General features: G+C 38.3%; 2 protein-coding genes across 6 annotated transcripts in view; one reads left to right on the forward strand and one right to left on the reverse strand.

Annotated features, from left to right (window-relative positions):
• The window catches only part of atk (artichoke), a 100576-nt gene extending 88003 nt beyond the window's left edge, over window positions 1-12573 (reverse strand). Inside the window, exons 1-2 of one of the 3 annotated variants that reach the window (XM_073986127.1) lie at window positions 12503-12573; window positions 12089-12330 (exon numbers count right to left, since the gene is read on the reverse strand). The gene's annotated coding sequence lies outside the window, so the exon portion shown is untranslated. Of the gene's footprint in view, window positions 1-12088; window positions 12380-12502 lie in introns of those variants that run through there. The other 2 variants (XM_073986130.1, XM_073986128.1) reach the window with 2 other exon arrangements.
• LOC141403554 (cationic amino acid transporter 4) overlaps window positions 1-25491 on the forward strand; it is a 64435-nt gene that overhangs the window by 32731 nt on the left and 6213 nt on the right. Inside the window, exon 1 of one of the 3 annotated variants that reach the window (XM_073986131.1) lies at window positions 21623-21748. The exons of 1 other annotated variant lie outside the window; for it this stretch is intronic. The gene's annotated coding sequence lies outside the window, so the exon portion shown is untranslated. Of the gene's footprint in view, window positions 1-21622; window positions 21843-25491 lie in introns of those variants that run through there. One more of the 3 variants, XM_073986132.1, reaches the window with a different exon arrangement.

Below are 25491 nucleotides of genomic sequence, written 5' to 3' on the forward strand. Positions count from 1 at the left end.
ACCCATAAGTACGAATTTCCGATACTACCTGAATCCTACACTTATACAGTAATATTAATTCCAAATTTCAGCATCCCAGCTCTATCCGTTCACCCAAATCCTTATTGTACCATATTTAGTAACATTTAGAACTTCTCGTATCCATACGTACGACTTTTCCTCAATCCTTCACTACAACAGTAATCTTAATTCCTAATTCCAACTCTATCCGTTTACTTAAATCCAAATTTTACCAAATTTAGTGCTTTCCGTACCCATAAGCACGAATTTCCAAATCTACAGTAGCAGTACTGCTCGTACTCTTAAATACGAACTTCCAAAACCATTTCCTTATTTGAACGCCGCTTCCCAACCTTGATTCCCATGCCAAATTTGAAGATTGTAACTATATCCGTTTAAAATGTACAATTAGTACCAAATTTAGAAACTTTTAGTACTTTTCGTGCACTTTCGTGCACTCTCCATCAGCGACCCCTCAGAATTTAGCACCCGTTAGTACTTTTCGTACCTTTCTAGAACGAATTTGCAAAAACCCCTTTACACAAAAACAAATTGTACCAAATTCTGTACCATTTAGTACTTTTCATAGTACGTATTTCCAAAGTCAGCTTTCTGCATATATTAACCCCACACACAATCAGTGGATCTAAGAACAAATTGTAGAATTTCAGCTTAAATTTAGAACGATTTAGTAGTTTTCGTATATTTATGGTATACACGTATTTCTTAAACCACCTCCATATACCAACGCTACACACCAACACTCTCCCTGACTCCAATAACAAATTGAATGTCATTTCGTAATTTTCGTATACATATGTTACGTATTTCGACAACCAAATATATAAAACCTACACTGAAATTAATACCAAAGAATAACAGTAATATTAATTTCCGTTCGTCCAATAAAAAATTTACCAAACTTAGTACCATTAAGTACTCTTCGTACCCCTCACTTCAACAGTAACCGTAATTCCAAATAATAGGAATCCAGCGCTATCCAAACTCACATCCAAATTGTACCATTTAGTACCATTTGGTACATATCGTACCAAGTACGAATTTCAAAAACTACCTCATCCCCAAATTGTACCAAAGGTAGTACCACCTAGTACTTTTCGTACACATAACTACGAATTTCCAAAACTACCTCAGTTCTACACTCCAAAAGTAATCCTATTTTCAAATTTCAGGACTCAAGCGCTATCCGTCGCCCAAATCCAAATTGTATCACATTTAGTGCCATTTAGTACTTTTCATATCGATAAGTATGAATTTCCTAAACTATCTTAGTCTTACACTCCAATAGTAATATCAATTCCTAATTTCAGGATTCCAGCTCTATCCGTCCACCCAAATCCAAATTGTACCATATTAAGTACATTTTAGTACTTTCGTACTATGAGTTTCCAAAACCCCTTTGTTACATTTTTCTTATTTTTCATCAGTGACCCTCAGTCCAAATTTGAGGAATCAAGCTCTGTCCGTTCACCCAAATGCAAACTGTACTTAACTTAGTACTATTTAGTACTTTTGGTACCCATAAGTATGCATTTGCAAAACTTCCACAATCCTAAACTCCACCAGTAATTTCAGTTCCATATTTCGACATTCCAGTTCTATACGTTCACCCAAATCCCCATTGTACAAAATTTAGTAGTTTTCACACACATAAGTACGAAATTCCAAAACTTCCCAAGTCCTACACTCCAACAGTAATCTCAATTCCAAATTTCAGGATTCCAGCTCTGTCCGTTCACCCAAATCCCTATTGTATCAAATTTAGTACCGTTTAGTACTTTTCGTACAAATAAGTACGAATTTCCAAAACCTCCCCCAAATCTCAATCCTACACTTCAATAGTAATCTTAATTCCAAATTTCGGGTTTCCAGCTCTGTACGTTCACCCAAATCCAAACTGTACTAAATTTAGTACCATTTAGTACTTTTCTTACACATGATTACGAATTTTCCAAACCATTCCCTTTTAGAAGCGCCACTGCCCAACCTTGATTTCCATACCAAATTCCATGATTCTAGATATATCCGTTCAAAATATATAATTGGTACTAAATTTTGTAAATTTTAGTACTTTTCGTACACTTAGAGCTTGAATTTCCAAAAACCCTTTAGTACATCTTTCTAACTCTCCATCAGTTACCCTCATCCCAAATTTCAGAATTCTAGCTCTTCCCGTTTGCCTAATACAAAGGGTACTATATTTAGTACCTTTTAGTACTTTTCGTACCCTTCTGGGTCGAATTTCCAAAAACCCAGCCTTATCTCACCCCTACACGCCAACAGCAACCTACAGTAAAAATTTCAACTTTCTAGCTTCAGCAGTTTCGTCTGGGCGATGATATGTCAGTCAGTCACTCACTCATCACTAAGCTCTTTTATATATATAGATTATTTATTATTTATTATAATTTCCGGATTCCAGCGTTATTTCTCCATACAAATGCAATTTATACCAAATTTAGTATTTTCCGTACTTATAAGTACGAATTTCAGAATTACCTCAATCCTACACTTTAAAAGTAGTTGTAATTCCAAATTTCAGTATTCCATCTCTTTGCGTTCACTCACATCCAAATTGTACCAAATTTAGTACGTTTCGTACCCATAAGTATGAATTTCCAAAACTACCTCAATCCTACATTCCATAAGTAATCTTATTTCCAAATTTCAGGATTCCAACTCTATCCGTTCACCCAAATATAAATTGTACCAAATTTTGTACATTTAGTACTTTCCGTTCCCATAAGTATGAATTTCCAAAAATACCTCAATCCTACACTCCTAAAGTAATTAAATTCCAAATTTCAGGATTCCAGCTCTATCCGTGCACCCAAATTCAATTTGTACCAAATTTAGTACCGTTTACTACTTTTCGTACCCATAAGTAAGAATTTCCAAAACTACCTCAATCCTTCACTCCATCAGTAATCTTAATTCCAAATTTCAGGTTTCCATGTCTATCTAAATCCAAATTTTACCAAATTTGGTACCATTTAGTACTTTTCGTACACATAAGTATGAATTTCCAAAAGTACACCCATATCTCAATCGTACGCTTCAACGGTAATCAAAATTCCAAATTTCAGGTTTTCAGCTCTATCCGTTCACCCAAATCCAAATTGTACCAAATTTAGTACCATTTAGTACTACTCGTACACATAAGTACGAACTTCAAAAATAATTTCCTTATATCAACACCACTTCCCAACCTTGATTTCCATACCAAATATGGACATTGTAGGTATATCCGCTCAAAATATACAATTGGTACCAAATTTAGTAACTTATCGTACACTTACAAGTCGAATTTCCAAAAACCCTTTGGTACATCTTTCTAAATCTCCATCAGTTACCCTCCTTCCAAATTTCAGAATTCTAGCTCTTCCCGTTTGCATAATACAAAGGGTACCATATTTAGTACCTTTTAGTACTTTTCGTACCCTTCTAGGTCGAATTTCAAAAAACCCAGCCTTATCTCACACCTACACACCGACAGCAACCCACAGTCAAAATTTCAGCTTTCTAGCTTCAGCGGTTTCGTCTGGGCGATGATATGTCAGTCACTCAGTCACTCAGTCACTCACTAAGCTCTTTTATATATATAGATATTTATAAAGGGTGTGACATTATAATGTGTGGTTAAGTTTATGTGTACTTTGTAGTCGATTTAATAAAAAAGTTGTACGGAGGCATCTTTGTAGACAGATGTAAACACAGCGAATTAATCCTGGCGGTCTTTAATTACATGTAGCAGACAATATGGAAATTGATTTGTGTTTTCGCGTTATTTATATTACAACTCTGAGATTGGGGTACAGTGGCGCAAAGTAGATTTTGTAAGATAGAAATAGGGAAAAAATCTCTGTGGATTTGGAATCATAAATATGACTTGGAAGCAAAATGTTCAAAAAGAGGGGGTGTTTTGGCGGGAAAACTACCCTGCTTAATTTGCCGGTCTTTAATATATGTACATATGTACATGTCAATTGGGCATTTCACCCATTTCGTCTTAGCATCCCGCTTTGTTTTCTTTTATTTCTTGGAATTTCACCTGGGAAAATCCAATGCATATTTTCCAAATGTTATTATATACTCCCACCATCACAACCGACCGACTGACTGGTCATAAAAATATTTCAACAATTGTGTTTATAACATTATCATACACAAAACAACAAAATAATTCATTCTACTACCCAATGTGATATGTCGGGATGTTTACATTCTCTGCTACATTTTCATTTTTACTACTCATATTGGCAGTTTATTGTTGTTTATATCAAATACTGTTTTCCCACTCGATTCGATATGACTTTGGCTGGGAGACGAGCACGGCATTTTGACACATAAACAAATCGTACAATCTCTAGGCAATAATACTAAGTACCTGGGTTCTTGTTGTGTAGAATGGGGCTAAGGCCGACAAGCAGAGCAATGCTTAATTCAATAGTACTTTGGCGATATTCCTACATACATACAAATATGTATGTATGGACGTAACGAGTACATCGTAAGTACATTGATTACTGTGAAATCGATAATAGTACAAACCGCAGAACTTGTTGATAGGGGGTATAGATTCTCTTGTATGAAGTTAAATTGTTTTATTACTTTTGATAAGCGTGATTTTGAAAATTAAAAAAGATACAATAGTTGATTTTTTATGGTTAATGGGCGTTTTATTAAAGCCAAATTCCATTGTTTTGAAGATTAGTCAGTAACAAATGATATGAGAAAGGGATTATTGGAGTAATCTTTCGTATAGAAAGGGACTATAGAAGCAGCATCTCTTTAAGAAAGCGACTACAGAAGCAGCCTTTCTTTCAGAAAGGGACTATAAAAGCAGCGTCTCTTTCAGGAAAAAGGGACTATAGAATCCCGCATTCTTTCAAAAAGGTTTTATAGAAGGCCGCTTTCCTTTAGAAAGGGTCTATAGAAGGCCGTTTTCCTTTAGAAAAGGTCTATAGAAGCCATACCATCTTTCAGAAAGGGTATATAGAAACCACACTACTTTTCAGAAAAGGTCTATAGAATCCCTCTTTCTTTGAGAAAGCAACTATAGAAGCCCGGTTATTTTCAAAAAGGGCCTATAGTCGCCCGCTTTCTCTCAGGAAGAGCCTGTAGAAGCTCCATTTCTGTTAGAAAGGTTCTACAGAAGCACCCTTTCTATCAGAAGGTGTCCATAAAACCCCGCTTTCTTTCAGAAAGGGTCTATAGAAGCACCCTTTCTTTCAGAAAAGGTCTATAGAAGCACCCTTTCTTTCAGAAAGGGTCTATAGAACCACTCTTTCTTTCAGAAAGGGTCTATAGAAGCACCTTTTCTTTCAGAAAGGTCTATAGAAGCACCCTTTCTTTCAGAAAGGTCTATAGAAGCACCCTTTCTATCAGAAGGTGTCCATAAAACCCCGCTTTCTTTCAGAAAGGGTCTATAGAAGCACCCTTTCTTTCAGAAATGGTCTATAGAAGCACCCTTTCTATCAGAAGGTGTCCATAAAACCCCGCTTTCTATCAGAAGGTGTCCATAAAACCCCGCTTTCTTTCAGAAAGGGTCTATAGAAGCACCCTTTCTTTCAGAAAGGGTCTATAGAAGCACCATTTCTTTCAGAAAGGGTTTATAGAAGCACCCTTTTTTCAGACAGGGTCTATAGAAGCACCCTTTTTTCAGACAGGGTCTATAGAAGCACCCTTTCTTTCAGACAGGGTCTATAAAAGCACCCTTTTTTCAGAAAGGGCCTATAGAAGCACCCTTTCTTTCAGAAAGGGTCTATAGAAGCACCCTTTCTTTCAGACAGGGTCTATAGAAGCACCCTTTTTTCAGACAGGGTCTACAGAAGCACCCTTTCTTTCAGAAAGGGTTTATAGAAGAACTCTTACTTTCAGAAAGGGTCTATAGAAGCACTCTTTCTTTCAGAAAGGGTCCATAGAAGCACCGTTTCTATCAGAAAGGGTCTATAGAAGCACCCTTTCTTTCAGAAAGGGTTTATAGAAGCACCCTTTTTTCAGACAGGGTCTATAGAAGCACCCTTTTTTCAGACAGGGTCTATAGAAGCACCCTTTCTTTCAGAAAGGGTTTATAGAAGAACTCTTACTTTCAGAAAGGGTCTATAGAAGCACTCTTTCTTTCAGAAAGGGTCCATAGAAGCACCGTTTCTATCAGAAAGGGTCTATAGAAGCACCCTTTCTTTCAGAAAGGGTTTATAGAAGCACCCTTTTTTCAGACAGGGTCTATAGAAGCACCCTTTTTTCAGACAGGGTCTATAGAAGCACCCTTTCTTTCAGACAGGGTCTATAAAAGCACCCTTTTTTCAGAAAGGGCCTATAGAAGCACCCTTTCTTTCAGAAAGGGTTTATAGAAGCACCCTTTTTTCAGACAGGGTCTATAGAAGCACCCTTTTTTCAGACAGGGTCTATAGAAGCACACTTTCTTTCAGAAAGGGTTTATAGAAGCACCCTTTTTTCAGACAGGGTCTATAGAAGCACCCTTTTTTCAGACAGGGTCTATAGAAGCACCCTTTCTTTCAGAAAGGGTTTATAGAAGAACTCTTACTTTCAGAAAGGGTCTATAGAAGCACTCTTTCTTTCAGAAAGGGTCCATAGAAGCACCGTTTCTATCAGAAAGGGTCTATAGAAGCACCCTTTCTTTCAGAAAGGGTTTATAGAAGCACCCTTTTTTCAGACAGGGTCTATAGAAGCACCCTTTTTTCAGACAGGGTCTATAGAAGCACCCTTTCTTTCAGACAGGGTCTATAAAAGCACCCTTTTTTCAGAAAGGGCCTATAGAAGCACCCTTTCTTTCAGAAAGGGTTTATAGAAGAACTCTTACTTTCAGAAAGGGTCTATAGAAGCACTCTTTCTTTCAGAAAGGGTCCATAGAAGCACCGTTTCTATCAGAAAGGGTCTATAGAAGCACCCTTTCTTTCAGAAAGGGTTTATAGAAGCACCCTTTTTTCAGACAGGGTCTATAGAAGCACCCTTTTTTCAGACAGGGTCTATAGAAGCACCCTTTCTTTCAGACAGGGTCTATAAAAGCACCCTTTTTTCAGAAAGGGCCTATAGAAGCACCCTTTCTTTCAGAAAGGGTCTATAGAAGCACCCTTTCTTTCAGACAGGGTCTATAGAAGCACCCTTTTTTCAGACAGGGTCTATAGAAGCACCCTTTTTTCAGACAGGGTCTATAGAAGCACCCTTTCTTTCAGAAAGGGTTTATAGAAGAACTCTTACTTTCAGAAAGGGTCTATAGAAGCACTCTTTCTTTCAGAAAGGGTCTATAGAAGCACCGTTTCTATCAGAAAGGGTCTATAGAAGCACCCTTTCTTTCAGAAAGGGTTTATAGAAGCACCCTTTTTTCAGACAGGGTCTATAGAAGCACCCTTTTTTCAGACAGGGTCTATAGAAGCACCCTTTCTTTCAGACAGGGTCTATAAAAGCACCCTTTTTTCAGAAAGGGCCTATAGAAGCACCCTTTCTTTCAGAAAGGGTCTATAGAAGCACCCTTTCTTTCAGACAGGGTCTATAGAAGCACCCTTTTTTCAGACAGGGTCTACAGAAGCACCCTTTCTTTCAGACAGGGTCTATAGAAGCACCCTTTTTTCTGACAGGGTCTACAGAAGCACCCTTTCTTTCAGAAAGGGTCTATAGAAGCACCCTTTCTTTCAGACAGGGTCTATAGAAGCACCCTTTCTTTCAGAAAGGGTCTCTAGAAGCACCCTTTCTTTCAGAAAGGGTCTATAGAAGCACCCTTTCTTTCAGAAAGGGTCTATAGAAGCACCCTTTCTTTCAGACAGGGTCTATAGAAGCACCCTTTCTTTCAGACAGGGTCTATAGAAGCACCCTTTTTTCAGACAGGGTCTATAGAAGCACCCTTTTTTCAGACAAGGTCTATAGAAGCACCCTTTCCTTCAGAAAGGGTCTATAGAAGCACCCTTTCTTTCAGAAAGGGTCTATAGAAGCACCCTTTCTTTCAGACAGGGTCTATAGAAGCACCCTTTTTTCAGACAGGGTCTATAGAAGCACCCTTTCCTTCAGAAAGGGTCTATAGAAGCACCCTTTCTTTCAGAAAGGGTCTATAGAAGCACCCTTTTTTCAGAAAGGGTCTATAGAAGCACCCTTTCCTCAGAAAGGGTCTATAGAAGCACCCTTTCCTTCAGAAAGGGTCTATAGAAGCACCCTTTCGTTCAGAAAGGGTCTATAGAAGTACCCTCTAATTCAGAAAGGGTCTATAGAAGCACCCTTTCCTTCAGAAAGGGTCTACAGAAGCACCCTTTCGTTCAGAAAGGGTCTATAGAAGCACTCTTTCGTTCAGAACGGGTCTATAGAAGCACCCTTTCGTTCAGAACGGGTCTATAGAAGCACCCTTTCTTTCAGACAGGGTCTATAGAAGCACCCTTTTTTCAGACAGGGTCTATAGAAGCACCCTTTCCTTCAGAAAGGGTCTATACAAGGACCCTTTTTTCAGAAAGGGTCTATAGAAGCACCCTTTCCTTCAGAAAGGGTCTATAGAAGCACCCTTTCCTTCAGAAAGGGTCTATAGAAGCACCCTTTCCTTCAGAAAGGGTCTATAGAAGCACCCTTTCGTTCAGAAAGGGTCTATAGAAGCACCCTTTCGTTCAGAAAGGGTCTATAGAAGCAGCCTTTCGTTCAGAAAGGGTCTATAGAAGCACCCTTTCGTTCAGAAAGGGTCTATAGAAGCACCCTTTCTTTTAGAAAGGGTCTATAGAAGCACCCTTTCTTTCAGAAAGGGTCTATAAAAGCACCCTTTTTCAGAAAGGGTCTATAGAAGCACCCTTTCTTTCAGAAAGAGTCTATAAGAGCACCCTTTCTTTTAGAAAGGGTCTATAAGAGCACCCTTTCTTTAAGTAAGGGTCTAAAGAAGCACCGTTTCTTTCAGAAGGGGTCTATAAAAGCACCCTTTCTTTTAGAAAGGGTCTATAGAAATACCCTTTCTTTTAGAAAGGGTCTATAGAAGTACCCTTTCTTTTAGAAGGGTTTATAAGAGCACCCTCTAATTCAGAAAGGGTCTATAGAAGCACCCTTTCTTTCAGAAAGGGTCTATAGAAGCACCCTTTCTTTCAGAAAGGGTCTATAGAAGCACCTTTTCTTTCAGAAAGGGTCTATAGAAGCACCCTTTCTTTCAGACAGGGTCTATAGAAGCACCCTTTTTTCAGACAGGGTCTATAGAAGCACCCTTTCCTTCAGAAAGGGTCTATACAAGGACCCTTTTTTCAGAAAGGGTCTATAGAAGCACCCTTTCCTTCAGAAAGGGTCTATAGAAGCACCCTTTCCTTCAGAAAGGGTCTATAGAAGCACCCTTTCCTTCAGAAAGGGTCTATAGAAGCACCCTTTCGTTCAGAAAGGGTCTATAGAAGCACCCTTTCGTTCAGAAAGGGTCTATAGAAGCACCCTTTCGTTCAGAAAGGGTCTATAGAAGCACCCTTTCGTTCAGAAAGGGTCTATAGAAGCACCCTTTCTTTTAGAAAGGGTCTATAGAAGCACCCTTTCTTTCAGAAAGGGTCTATAAAAGCACCCTTTTTCAGAAAGGGTCTATAGAAGCACCCTTTCTTTCAGAAAGAGTCTATAAGAGCACCCTTTCTTTTAGAAAGGGTCTATAAGAGCACCCTTTCTTTAAGTAAGGGTCTAAAGAAGCACCGTTTCTTTCAGAAGGGGTCTATAAAAGCACCCTTTCTTTTAGAAAGGGTCTATAGAAATACCCTTTCTTTTAGAAAGGGTCTATAGAAGTACCCTTTCTTTTAGAAGGGTTTATAAGAGCACCCTCTAATTCAGAAAGGGTCTATAGAAGCACCCTTTCTTTCAGAAAGGGTCTATAGAAGCACCCTTTCTTTCAGAAAGGGTCTATAGAAGCACCTTTTCTTTCAGAAAGGGTCTATAGAAGCACCCTTTCCTTCAGCAAGGGTCTATAGAAGCACCCTTTCTATCAGAAGGTGTCCATAAAACACCGCTTTCCTTCAGAAAGGGTCTATAGAAGCACCCTTTCTTTCAGAATGGGTCTATAGAAGCACCCTTTCTTTAGAATGGGTCTTTCCTTCAGAAAGGGTCTATAGAAGCACCCTTTCTTTCAGAAAGGCCCTACAGAAGCACGCTTTCCATCAGAAAGGCCCTACAGAAGCACTCTTTCCATCGGAAGGGCTCTACAGAAGCACCCTTTCTATCTTTTCTTTGAGAAAGGGTCTATAGAGCCCCCTTTCTTTCAGAAGGTGTCTATAGAACACCGCTTTCTTTCCGAAAGGGTCTATAGAAGCCCCATTTCTTTAAAAAAAAGGCTCCACAGAAGCACCCTTTCTATCAGATGGGCCATACAGAAGCACCCATTCTCATTTTTCTTTCAGAAAGGTTCTATAGAAGCCTGTTTTCTTTCAGAAAAGGTACATGTATAGAGCCCGCTTTCTTTCACAAAGTGTCCATAGCAGCACATTGAGCCTGTACGTGCCAGTTCATCAGCGATTTCGTTTTCACTCAACATTATAATGTCCGGATACCTAACAAAAAACAATTGAATTTTAAATGTTTTCAATCCCAGACTTTATATTGTGGGACTTAAGTGCTTTATGGACAGCTTGGCCGTCTACATCTACTTCACTACTGGTAACCTATTCCAGAGCCTTTACTATTTCCGCCTGAAATCAATCCCTGGTAGGTAAATCACCGCCGTATTGAAGTTAAGGACTGGTGCGATGTAGTCACTAACTTAAAAACCGACTTGATGCTCGCATGCCCCAGGGGTGAAGGACACCATGCTTAAATCTCATTGATCCCCATTGAACTCATGGCCTAGAAATTGAACTGCTACATCCACTGGTTAGAGGTTTAGCATCACATTTAAAGGAGCCTTTGGTGTACTTCTGACAACTGCAGTGACGAGCATTGACGCCGCTCGTTGCACTTTTCCTAACATAGCCAACTATTTTCCAGTTTCGAGCGCTTTATACCAGATAAGGCATGCATAGGTTAAGACTGGACAGACCAGAGTTATACACAATCAGCGTATTAAGTGTGGCCTGATAGGATAACTGCATGAATTCGGACAAAGTAGAATGAGAATGACTACGTATGCAACAATCTATTCTAACGCAATCAAAATCTTTGAGTATCTCGTTAATCACAAGGAGCCATAGTAGAGCTGACAGCACAGCTACCTGGGCTGTACATTTCATGAAAGACTTCCTAGTGCAACTCATCCCTAAATGTGAGTTGATAATTCAACACTTCAACATTCTATCAATCCATTCAATAAGAAGAGTGGAGATACCCAAATAAGCTAGCGAACTGTGTATTGACTCGAGTTTGACATTTTTAAATCCCCCATCAATGTCCAAGAACTACGCTAGCGTAAAATTCAAGTCATACATGTTCTTCTCGATGTTATCTACCACAGTTTCCATTGTCTTGCTCCTAATATAATAGTGCCGCGCTTTACTTATTATATTAGGATTCGGGTTACTTATTTTAAGGAAGAAAGGCTAATTGGTCTGTAGTCTTTGGGTAAAGAGTGGCTTAGTTTCCCAGCCTTGGGAATATAGGTTAACCTTATCTATTTCCACGGACTCGGTAGTCCATGAGCCATAGCTTCGCTTAATACTCCCTAAGGTTTTAGGAACCTTCGAGAGTATCCTTCGGAATCTGGATGCAGCATTAACTTCCTCTACCGACCCCAAGACTTCGTTTTAGCTTTCTTGACCTCGCTTTTGTACAGAAATTTTCTTAAAAACGCAGAAGAACATTGATAACATTATTCACTGCACTATCAACGGCTCCAACATAGAAGACATTGGCATGCTCCGAAAGTTGAGAAGTTGTTTGGGCTTTAATTTATCCCAATCAGTTCTTCTGGGGATCCTATGATTTTTTGCCTTTCACAACTGAAATAGACTTGGAAGAGTACAGTCTTGGGGTCAGAGAAGGAGCACTCCTCCCATACTCTCCAGTCCCTAATATTAGTTACCATTATGTCTATAACCTATTCTCAAATCCTATTATGGAATGTGGCCGTATTTCACCTATGTATTGCATATTCTAATATTATTACTTAAAATGAAGTTCAATAATGACTCACCTCTTGGATTGGTGTTGCTGCTTCCCCAGTGAAAATGATGGACGTTGTCTTTACAACCCATACTCAGATTACAAGCGCTCGGGAGTCCGGCCATCAGGTTTCGCACATTTCGACTGGGAGATTCGAGGTCCTCAAATGATAGGTAGACTTTGGCAAGGTGAAGTGGAACAGTCAGATCAACGGATTTCCTCCATGCAGTCAAAATCAATGTAATCGTGAATTATTCTTCGTTATTGGATTTGCTAATAAATAAAAAAATAAATAACAAGTTGAAATATTTTGACAATTTTTCAGTCAATACACAAAGTGATATAAATACATATGTATGTACATATGTGTATCACAAAACCTCATTGATTCTATTTTGGACATAAAAGCTCTGTTCCAGAACTAAAAAGTTTTTACAATTTTTACCACTTTTACACATTTTGCGTTCCCGTACACAAAATTTATATGAAAATCGTTTACGACTTTTACAACTTTTACGACTTTTACCACTTTATAAAGTACGGGAACAGGCCAATAGCTTTTATTTTGTTTAACCGCCAGACGCTTATAATCAATCATATTAGCCGAGAGAGATACAAGAATTGTTGCGTGATATATAACATCGTCAATTTAAATATAAATAGAGAAAAATAACCCGCAATTACTTGAAAATTTCTATTTCATATATAAAAAAATGATTAAGAAAACAAATTGTAATAAAACAGAGATGAATGTGTCAACCCAATGTGGTATTAATATTTGGTTGTCATAGCAGCTGAATAAGTCTTAAATCATTATTTCTAAAACCACACTTCATTTCATCTCGTGATCGAGGTATTTTTAATTACACTGTGTGACAACAAAAAAATTACAAGGAAAACTGAGTAGAATATGAAAGTAGAGCTAGAAATATGAGACACGTGTATCGGCGTTTTTAAAGTTTACATCGGAAAGTAACCAAAGTAGGCGGGACAAGTTCCGCCCATTTCTATATTTTTTCGAAATATTCGAATTAAAGATATCTTGGAATCCTTGCATTTTGGATATATAGTATCTTTGGCAATTTTACAGAGGAGGATGTGGGGAAATTTTTTTTAAAAATTTTAACCTTCATGCTTATTAAATGGGGTTTTTGATCCATTTTTCGAAAATCTTTCAAAAACTCCTTTAAAATGTGATCATATCAAATCCAAATATTCTACAAAATTGTTCGCTATAAAATTTTACTATAGGTCTCAGAATACACCAAATCCGTAAATCGTATCTAATCGCCAGAAATCTCTAAAAATGAAAAACACGTTTTAGGGTTAAAGTCGGGCTTCATCTGAGTTTATTCAAAATTGTCCCACAAAACATAATTTTAGAGAGATGACCTCAAAGACAAACATATTCTTCGTCAAATTTCACTATGGGTCACCAAAGAAATGAAATGTCTATTTACATTATATATCATTAAAATATCTGTATCAATTTTGCTGAAAAAAAAACATGAAAATATTTCCCAAATAGTTTGATGAAACATTTTTCCTGCTTTCTTTTTTCGAGTTGATACTTTGCTTTGGTGACATTTACAGAATTAACCCTAGAAATTTACATAAATGGCTATATCCTAACGGGATTTGTTATGGTCATTCATGGTACAGCTATTTATGTAAATTTCTAGGGTTAATTCCGTAAATATTTTTGGCGCTTAGAAAAGAGGGTTAACAAACTTTTTGTTGTTATTCTCGCTTTTAGGGTTGCCGTGGATCCATGTTATATATATTTTTTAATAGCCACGGGATCAACATTTTAGTATATATTTGGTTTTTTGTTTATTGAGAATGGGCTTCTAAAAATACTGAGGTGTTATTATTGGTAAAAGAAAAAAAAAACGAATATTTTTGACACTCACTGTATATTTTCATTGGACCATAGCCGTAGACCTCCCATGTATTTTCACATACAATATAATCAACCAATGGCTTATCCTAGCTACGTAATTTAAGTTAAAAGCACTAAAATACGCAATTTTTCAACATCCGATGTGTGTTTCTATATTTTTCAAATCTATATATATAAAAGAGTAGTGAGGTGAGTGACTGACTGACTGCCTGACTGACTGATTCATCAGCGCCCAGACGAAACCGCTGAAGCTAGAAAGTTGAAATTTTGGGTGTAGGTTGCTGTTGGGGTGTAGGGGTGAGATAAGGCTGGGTTTTTGGAAATTCGACCCAGAAGTGTACGAAAAGTACTAAAAGGTACTAAATATGGTACCCTTTGTATTAGGCAAACGGTAAGAGCTAGAATTCTGAAATTTGGAATGAGGGTAACTGATGGAGAGCTAGTAAGATGTACCAAAGGGTTTTTGGGAATTCGAACTATAAGTGTACGAAAAGTACAAAAGGGTACTAAATTTAGTACAATTGAGATTTGGGTGAACAGATATAGCAGGAATCCTGAAATTTGGATTGAAGGTCACTGATGAAGAGTAATGATGAAAGGTTTTTGGAAATTCGAACTATAAGGGTACGAAAAGTACTAAATGGTACTAAATTTAGTACAATTTGGATTTCGGTAAACGGATAGAGATGGAATCCTGAAATTTGATATGAGAGTCGCTGATGAAGAATAACGATGAAAGGTTTTTGGAAATTCGAACTATAAGGGTACGAAAAGTACTAAATGGTACTAAATTTAGTACAATTTGGACTTGGGTGAACGGATAGAGCTGGAATCCTGAAATTTGAAATTGAGTTACTAATGGAGAGTAACAAAGAAAGGTTTTTGGAAATTCTACCTATTAGTGTACGAAAAGTACTAAATGGTACTCAATTTAGTACTATTTGGATTTAGGTGAACGGATAGAGCTAGAATCTTGAAATTTGGAATGAGGGTCACTTATGGAGAGAAGCGATAAAAGGTTTTTGGAAATTCGAACTATAAGGGTACGAAAAGTACTAAATGGTACTAAATTTCGTACAATTTGGATTTCGGTGAACGGATTGAGCTGGAATCCTGAAATTTTGAATGAGGGCCACTGATGGAGATTAACAAAAGTACTAAAAGGTACTAAATTTAGTACAATTTGGATTTAAGTGAACGGATTGAGCTGGAATCCTGAAATTTTGAATGAAGGTCACTGATGGAGAGAAGCGATGAAAGGTTTTTGGAAATTCGAACTATAAGGGTACGAAAAGTACTAAATGGTACTAAATTTAGTACAATTTGGATTTCGGTGAACGGATTGAGCTGGAATCCTGAAATTTTGAATGAGGGTCACGGGTGGAGAGCAACAAAGTAAAGTTTTTGGAAATTCGAACTGTATGTGCACCAAAAGTACTAAATTTAGTACAATTTGGATTTGGGTGAATGGATAGAGGTGGAATCCTGAAATTTGAAATGAGAGTCGCTGATGAAGAATAACGATGAAAGGTTTTTGGAAATTCGAACTATAAGGGTACGAAAAGTACTAAATAGTACTAAATTTAGTACAATTTGGATTTCGGTAAACGGATAGAGATGGAATCCTGAAATTTGAAATGAGAGTCGATGATGAAGAATAACGTTGAAAGGTTTTTGGAAATTCGAACTATAAGGGTACGAAAAGTACTAAATGATACTAAATTTAGTACAATTTCGATTTGGGTGAACGGACAGAGCTAGAATACTGAAATTTGGAATGAAGGTCACTGATGAAAAGTAACAGTCAAAGGTTTTTGTAAAGTCTAGCTATTAGGGTACGAAAAGTACTAAATGGTACTAAATTTAGTACAATTTGGATTTGAGTGAACGGATTGAGCTGGAATCCTAAGTTTTGGAAATCCGAAATAAAAAATATGGTAGCTGTGTAGGGGTGCGATACGGCAGATATGTTTTTTGGAATTAAATCGATTAAATGTTGGTATTTAAAATAGGTTTTAATACAACAGAACAGAGTTCATATATATTTTATGACCTTTCCGCATACGAAGTAGCGGGTATTTGCTAGTATGTATATATTCACCACAAATATTTCAAAAACTGTTTAAATGGGAAGCGCAACACCTTCCGTATGAATTCATAACGAAAAACCATCAGTAAGATATTTATAGTGTCCAATCACAACGACAATCTGGATAAAATTTGTAAAATATGGTCCTAAACCCTTCTTACCGTTTTTGGGAAAAGTTAAAAAAACTGAATAATGCCTCCAAAAATGACTTTTGATCCCGAATAAGGGGACTTTTAGGACGTTGCTTCTAATGGTAAACCCTAGCTCTCCACCAAAATTCATGTTGCTGCATGCTGCGCGAACACAGCCCCCAGTGAGTCGTCGTTGTCAGATTACGAAACTCCTTCGTCTACGGATTACGAAACTCCCCCGCAGTCCACCCAACAGCAGCCGCACGCGCAGCATTTAACACCAGCCGTTGTTGTTCCAATCCCAGAAAATGCATTCTTTTTGCAATTTAATTGCAATGGGCTCCGAGGTAAGATCGATGAAATAGTGGACTTTATGAATCGGAAGAAGATCAAGGTCGCTGCGGTGCAGGAAACCATGCTCAGTACGTTGTGATGGTTACAACGTAATAAGGAAGGATCGCACCAGATGTGGAGGTGGGGGATTAGCTTTCCTTTTGCACCAGTCTGTTCAATACAGACCTATCTCCCTTGAGCCTGCCCCTAACGACCCGTACATGGAATGTATGGGGGTAGCAGTCAGGCGAGATAGAGTTGCCGAACGTATACATCCCGCCGAGAAATAGCTGTATCTCAGATTATAAGCCTGACATTAGCCCGCTTTTGGAAGGTCATAATCGTCTGGTCTTGGGGGACTTTAATGCGCATCATAAGATGTGGCATTTGGCCCTCGGAAACGACCAGAGAGGTATAGCGCTGGCTGAGCAGATTGATAGCTCTACGTGTTGCTCGTTCAATGAGGACGCCCCTACAAGAATTAGAGGAACGTGTCACAGTTCGCCAGACATAACCATCGTGTCACCTGGTCTGACAAATGACGTTACCTGCCAACCCGTCATTTCCCTCGGATCAGACCATCTCCCCATAATTGTCTGCATCAGCAGACCTCCCGATTTCATCACCTCTGAACGCCGCACATTCGTCAATCATAAGAAAACTGATTGGCCGGGTTTCAGAGAGTTCACCAATCACCGCTTCAGAGAATTGCCCAATCCTTCTGATGTTCGGGTAGCGGAAAGGACGTTCCGAGACATCATCACTGCTGCAGCCGCCCGCCATATACCTGCTGGTCGAATACCCGAAGTAAGACCAAATTTCTCAGCAGAGGCGACGGGATTAGCAAATGAGTTCGGCGAACAAACCCCGACGACCCCAGATTCAGGGAGCTGACACTGGAAGTTTACAGGCTGGTTGGCGAACATAAGCGGAACGTTACGTTGACTGACCCGAAGAGGTGTGCAAGTTACTTCAATCGACTGTTTGTCGAGCACCCCGAGAGTGACAGGGCGAAGAGAAGAGTATTACGTCGCATTAGATTTCTTCCTGCCGAGGATGAACCACGACAGTTTACAATGAATGATGTTGCGAATGCTGAAACAGTTCGATGAGCCGGAAGTGGAGTATCTCACTAAAGTTCTCAACCTGTCGCTAGCCACCCTTATTGTTCCCGAAGTCTGGAAAATGGGCAAGGTGGTCCCGCTACTGAAGCCAGGCAAGGATGTCAGCAAAGGTGAATAGTCCTCCCCAGCATTAGAAATAGCTATCAAGTTGCCGATCATCAGCATGGATTCCGTAAGCAGCACAGCACGACAACTGCGCTGCACACCATCTCCACACATATTTGTTGAGGACTCAACCAGGTGCGGCCGTGTGATAGAACAGTGATGGTGGCGCTTGACTTATCAAAAGCCTTTGATACTGTCAAGCACTCCACACTGTTTGAGGACATTGAGCGGACAACCCTTCGGCCAAGCTTCAAACGTTGCATAGTCAGTTATATGTGTGGACGCCAGTCGTACGTGGAATTCAGGAACAAGAAGTCCAAACCCTGTAGAGTGAAACAGGGAGTTCCCCAAGTTGGGGTGATATCTCCGGAACTGCCTAACCTCTACCTCTCCTGTATTCTGCCCCCTTAAGACGGTATCGAGATCGTAACGTATGCGGATGATTGCACGATCCTGGCGTCAGGTACTTATCCTGATGACATTTGTGAGAGACTGAACAACTTTTTAACCGATCTTACCACCTTTTTCCATTCGAGGAATATGCAGATTTCCGCCACAAAATCAACAGCCACTCTGTTCACCACATGGACAGCGCAGTTTGGACGTGAGTTGAATGTCGTGGTCGATGGTAGCAGAATTCCGACCACAAACTGCCCTAAAATTTTAGGGGTCACATTCGACACTACATTCAAGTTGTGCTCGCACGCCACAGCTATCTGCGACAAACTGAAAAGTAGGAACAAGGTCCGTAAGTCCCTAGCCGTCAGCACTTGGGGTGCAGATAAAGAAACGTTGTTGACCACATATAACGCTATAGGTTGGTCTGTGGAAAGCTATGCGGCGCCAGTTTGGTTCCCGAATTTATGTGACACGCAGTGGGATAAGATTCAAATTTGTCAGAACGCCGCCCTGATAATAGCAACAAGGTGCCTCCTCAAATCTTCAGTGGACCATCTACATGAGGAGGCAAAGATTCTTCCAGTAAAGCAACACAATGAGATGCTTTCGTTGCAGTACTTGCTCGGGTGTTACCGTGAGATTCATCCCAATCACCATCTTGTGGGTAGGATCGACACATTCAGACATATCAGGAAGGATATTCATGCTCTAGAGACGGAGGTCCAACAATATAGGAGAGAACCCCTAGATCAAAAGGCATATCAAGCAGATTTAAATTCACACAGATTTAAATTGACATTCACACGGATGCAGTTGCCAAGGCCTTAAGCAATTATAGTGTGAATAAAGTCCTCGAAATACATCCCCCATCTATCGCAGCTGAGGAGCGTCAGCTGCCACGACAAACCACGGCAGCGGGTTCTTACGTACCGGATTGACCCGAAACCAAAAGTGTTTCGGCCAGCGGCTGCCAACCCAGCATTATATGCTGCTACAACAACAACAAACTAGAGTAGCTTTGGCTCAACTCCGCTCGGGATATTGCAGTCGCCTAAATTCTTATTGGGCGGAAATTGACCGCACCGTGCAAGACATCTGCCCAGTATGTGGCAGGGGCCCGCACGACACAAAATGCCTTTTCAACCAAACCTACTCATCTAACTTCAATGGATCTGTGGTTACATCCCATCGAAGCAGCCACTTTCCTGGAACTGGAGATAGACCCAGAGCCAGATTGAACAGGACGAACATACAAACATAATAATAAAACACTGTTACAACAACAACAAAACAAAGGAAAGAAACAAAAAGCAAAAAAGAATAAAAAGAAAATTCTTTTAATTTTCGTCTAATAAAAAGACTCATAAACAACTCCCTAAAGACTCATAAACGATTATAAACATGACTCAAAAAAGACTCGAAAGAGTCCTAAATTAGGGGTCGATCATCGATAACAATTATCGTTGAGTGGCGTTGCCAGTTGTCAAAATTGATCCACGTGATGAAGCGTGGTGATGAAGCGTGGAGGTCCATTTCGGACAGTTTAAACGGCCATGGACCTCCAACACGAACACCTGAAGAGTGGCAGAGAGTCTGGTTTCACTTTAAAGCAAAGTTGAAAAAGAAAATGGCTCAAAATAAAAGAAACTTCAACGCCACTGGTGGTGGTCCATCACAAGAAGTGAATTTATCGCCTTTGGAGCAAATGAATTTGGTGACTTTGAAGTCATCCTTTAACGTTTCCACAATGTAAACTACGGCATCCTTTGGCAATCGAAAATACGCCTTAAACCTGAAATAATTTACTGATTATACAGATCTTTCCACATGAACTTCAACTTACAGTCCAGATGGCAATTCCAATGGATTCGACTTGTCCCTCAAATTTCTTCTAATAGATGCAATGACCTGTACATTTTCTTCATCATCAAAAAATAATTCTACCGAACTTATCATTTTTTGGGACAGCAAATAAAACTTGACGATGCGAAGATTCAATGGCCAGGTTATATTCCAATCTTGGGTTGTTTTCCAAATTTGCTCGAAAACTCAGCCAAAATATTAAAATATTGTCCAGAATACACAAAAGAGTTATCCAAAGCGCAAATTATTTTTAAAATATTTTTTTTTTGGCGAATAGAGGTCACAAGTTTGAAAAAACACTGAAAAACAGTTGAGTTGACATTAATGGTACAACATTTCATCTCAGTCGCGCAGACAACTGACAACGCAACTCAAGTTTAGTGGCAATGCAAGATCGACCCATTAATCAACAAATCACCAATAAATTATTAAAGTACGACTCGAAAAAGACTATATACCATCAGAAAATGGGCAAAAATGACTCGAAACTAATGCAGAGGAAGACTCATTTGTAATTTGTTTAGAAGAGTCGCCTGAGGTTTCGTTTTCCTCCCACGAAAGGAGTCATTTATGATCAGAAAATGAGCTCATATTCCAGCTTTTTAATCGTGCAGTGGGATCAAAAAAGGTTCGAATTTGATTGAAAATTTCAAAAAATGCTGGCTGGGATACAGATTAAAAAACTGTCTTCTGAATATATTTTAACAAATACACAAATAGTAGGAATCGTTATGATGCCCGAGACTTTTCAGTCAGCTTAACTTTGTATTTCATTTATATTTTGGTTTGTGTCACCTTGTAATTTACAATGTAAATATAAAAATGTTTAAAAGTGTAGCATACGCTAAGGCGTAATATTATACTGCTAATTAGGCTGTGTTCACTGATTAGACAGATAATTCTCGACAAATGGAAGTTAAATCGTCTGAATAATGGTAATACGTTTAAAATTTAGTGAGTTATTGTGTCCATATTAAATTTATTAATTAATTTATTCATTTTAAATAGTAGGCAAACAAAAAAGAAGCTAATAATTGTCCTTAATGTGAAAAACACTGTAGAAAATAAAAATCCCTCATATTTTGGCGATTTCAATACAGCCAATACAGTTTAATAATTGTTTCAACTTATGGATAAAATAATAAAAGTATTATTTTTGCCGAATTTTTAAAGCGGAAACATATTTTTGCTGAATTTATGTTATGTAAGAATGAATGCATCCTTTGGTTTAAATATCATCCGAGACACCCCATCCATCTAGGCGTTGTAATAATAAAAGATTTCTAAAATCAATTTCACCCACTGTTCCCCTTTTCGTAGAATTTCATTCATTCACAAAGCGGCAATAAAAAACACATTTTGGAATTTTGATTGCAACAACAGCTGTGCGGAAATTCAAAGCAATGGCATAATAGAAGGACGAGTTTGCCAAAGAAGAACACATGTTTGTTCAACAAGTGAGTTATCAAAATACAAACAACAAGCACCAACAACATGTAGATAAAGTCCATTGATGTCAGTGTCCCCCTAAAACATCGCAGGATGCCATTCTAAAATCCCAACTGCGCATGTCCTTTTTCTTGGGAGCAGCAACATCATTGACATTGAATAACTACTTGTTTTGCACAGTTTGTCATCATCGTTTGTGGTTGTCAGTATCGGTAAAAAAGAAAACGTTTAGAAACTAAGAAGGCAAACTACTAAAACACAACAACAGCTTCCGGAAAACCTTAATTGAAACAAGGCAGGATACTTAATAGTGGATAAATTGATTATGAAATAATTTAATAATAATAACGCCCCCTCCTTTAAGTGAAAGTGAAAAGTTGTTGAAAAATGTGTGTTATTGAGAAAAATTAAAGGATTAAATGAAAATATATTGGAAAAATTGATGGGGAATATGTTTTAACAAGTTAACATATGTGTTGTTATACATATGTATATGTATATAGAAAAGAAATTGCATGCCGTTGTTATACATATGAGCTAATCCATGACATAAGGAAGTGAAAAATATAGACATTTTTGGGAATATTCATCTTTAATAAAAATGTTCGATTTTTATGCCAATATCCTGTATTTGAAGTGCATAATTTTCTTTGCAAAATGTTACATCACAAATTGCTTAATTACTTAAATGTGGGTAGACTGTAGGTTGAAAAGAGTTGGTCGTTGTGGTAGAAAGGAGAATCAATTAAACAACACTTGGCCTTCTTAATAATACGATGGTCTTTTGTAGACACGCAAATTGGACAAACACTTTCTTTAATTTTATTCTGTGGTGAAATAAAATTAGTATGATATTGAAATAGTAAGGTCATTAAATGAAAGCCTTTTTCTGTGCCGTCTATTTCTTACAAAAATTTTACGATCTTTAGCTATTTTGTTTTAAATTAAGATGTGCTGTCACAAATATAACTATTTGGCTCGATAGGTAGCTAAAGATAGTTAATAAGAGGGGAAAACAGAAAAGAGTGGCACATGAAAGAAGAAGAAAGTTGGCCGGCTATGTAATAATCGATACCATTTAAGGTTTTAAGAAACTGAAACGTTTCAGGCCCTTAAAAAGAAGAAGACACCTACGTTTGGGAAGTGCCACTTTTTCTGAGGAGGAGGAGAAAATGAACGGATCTTTTGAACAGATTTGTTATGGTGTCACGCTGTCTACTATTAAAAGGTGGCTGTCCCTTAGAAACTTTAAAAAGACGTCAAAGTAAGGCTGAACATGAACATTTTCACTCTGTCATCGAAAGAGCCTGGAGACTTTTAAAGGGAAATCTTTAATCCTCCTCTTTATATTCCTCAAAAAGGCTCAAACATACATGAGATGTCTTAAGTTCCAATGATTCCCAACATTTCTATTATTCTAAAATAATTTTTTTTTTTTTGCATCCACAGTTTTTTTCGCATTAGTAATAATAGTAAAATTAACAATAATTAAAATAATAATAAAAATAATGATAATTATTATTGTATAATATTATTGTATGATAATAATGGTGCAATGGTATGCACAACCGCCTTGCACGCTGAAGGTCGTGGGTCCCCGGCCAGTCAACATCAAAATTTTCAGCGGTGGCAAAATACCCCTCAGTATGTTGGCGACATTTCCTGAGTATTTCAGTCATGTAAAACTTCTGTACAAAGTGGTGTTTTAAGACACACCGTTCGGACTCGGTGCTAAACAGTAGGTCCCATATCGTTGGGCTAATATGAATCGGGGTGCACTCATTGATATGAGAGAAGTCTCCCCTGTCCCGTATAGGATGTTTGTGGAACAATTATTAATAATAATAGTAAAAATATATTTATTTTTTGCCAAAAAAAAAAAAAAAAATATATATATATATATATATATATATATTTGGTCAGTTTAACTCACTAACTAATTAATTGAGCGAAGTATGATTATTTAAGTTATTTACCCTTCTTTACAATCAGTGAACACCGTGTAAATAGCAGTATGAAGGAGAACGCCTAAAAGTATGCCACACTTTTAAAACGATTTATAAGTACAAGGGTGACACAAACAGAAATATAAATGAAAAACAAACTAAAGCCGACGACGATTTTTACTATATTTTGAATATTTCTTTTACTATATTTTGAAGACCATTTAAATCCGGAATTATTGAGACTTGTTATACCCTCAGCATTTATGCTAACGAGGGTGTATATACCCTTTCATACGGGCAAAATGTGCCTCATCGAAATAATGGTTTTAGACGCCAAGTATGTTTGGACGAAATGTGTTTCAGACAATTTGGAGTTCATTTAGCCATGTCCGTCCCTCTGTCTGTCTGTCTGGCGGGTGCTCACGATAACTCTCGAATGGATCAACCGATTCGGTCCAAAATTTGGCTTTCTTAATATTTTGTCCAAACTTAGTTTAAGTTCGAAGATGGGCCATATCGGTCCACTCCTTCCGGTATCTTCCCCACAAAAGTTCGAAAATGTTCGAAAAATTTATGCGCACGATAACTCTTGAAGGGAACAACCGATTTAGCCCATACTTTGCACATCTTGAAATTTCTACCGGACTTAGATCAGGTTCCAATATGGACTCAATCGGTCCACTCCTTCGGGTACCTCCCATACAAAATTTTGGAAAAGTTTAGTTTAGGACCTGCTCTCGAATCGCTTTGATTTTTGTAGTAGCAACTTGTATTCACGGCCCCCCATACGACGTATAAGTTTCATCAGGGGCAAGTCCATACCTCCTAAGAAAATAGCCTGAAAGTTGCAAAAAACCCCTATGACACCGTGTGAGGTGGTTGGAGCGCAAGATAATTCTCGAACGGATCTGCCGATTCGGTCCAAAATTTGGCCTTAGTAATATTTTGTCCAAACATAGTTTAAGTTTGAAGATAAGCCATATCGGTCCACTCCTTCAGGTACCTCCCCCACAAAAGATCAAAAATGTTCGGAAAATTTTTTCGTACGGTAACTTTTAAAGGGAGTAGCCGAATTGGTCCATACTGTACACATCCTAATATATCTACCAGATATAGATCAGGTTCGAATATGCACTATATTTGCCCACTCCGTCGGGTACCTCCCGCACACATTATTGGATAAATTCACTTTAAGACCTGCTCTCGGATCACTTCGATTTTTGTTGAGCGACTTGCATTCGCAGCCTTAATTACAGCAGCAAAAGTTTTTTTCAGGGGCAAGTCCATACTTCATGAGAAAACAACCCGAAAGTTGTAAAAAAAATCCCTATGGCACCATATGTAGTGGCTGGAGAGCTCGAACCGAATACTGCATTCGTCCACACTTTGGATATTGTAATATTTCTTCGTATATTAGATGAAATTAGAATGTGGTGCTTATAGGTCCACTCCTTCCGGTAGCTCCCCCACAAAAGTTCGCAAATATTCGATAAAATGGTACGCGCGATTTCTCATAGACGGAGCAATCGCTTTGGTCCAAACTTTGGATCTCTAAATATTGTCGAAACTTAGTTTATGTTCAAATTTGGGCCCTATCTGTCCAATCCTTGTGGTACCCACACAAATGTTCAACAGTTTTGTGTGGTCTAAGGATGCTTTGGACATTTTTACCGAAGGTTTTCCTAGTGGCCCTGTTTACAGCGATATTATGTTTTTCGTAGGCTAGTGTTATTAAGAAATTCCCTATCTATCGATATCCCCACAAATTTTTGAGCTTTAATCCTATCCATACTTTTGAAAACCCTCCTAAATACATAAGATTTTTTTTGGGAAAAAAGTATTTCAATCCACACAGGCGGCTGAGGGTATATCTCTGTCGGCATAGCCGACTGATACTTTTTTACTTGTTTTTTTTAGTATTTTTTCTAAAATAAGGCCAAAATTGTTAAACATTTATTGGATATATTTTTTTGCAAGAATATAACAATGACTTCAAACGGCTCAGCAAAAGCAGTCGCTGCCAGGCTGCAATTTTATGTTCAGGATTTCTTTGTCACCTATCTAACAATTGTGATGGATAGAGATGGACAGT

This window comes from Musca autumnalis, unplaced genomic scaffold, assembly GCF_047663935.1.
Source record: "Musca autumnalis isolate F117 unplaced genomic scaffold, ASM4766393v1 scaffold_4, whole genome shotgun sequence".
Classification (NCBI taxonomy): Eukaryota; Metazoa; Arthropoda; class Insecta; order Diptera; family Muscidae; genus Musca; species Musca autumnalis.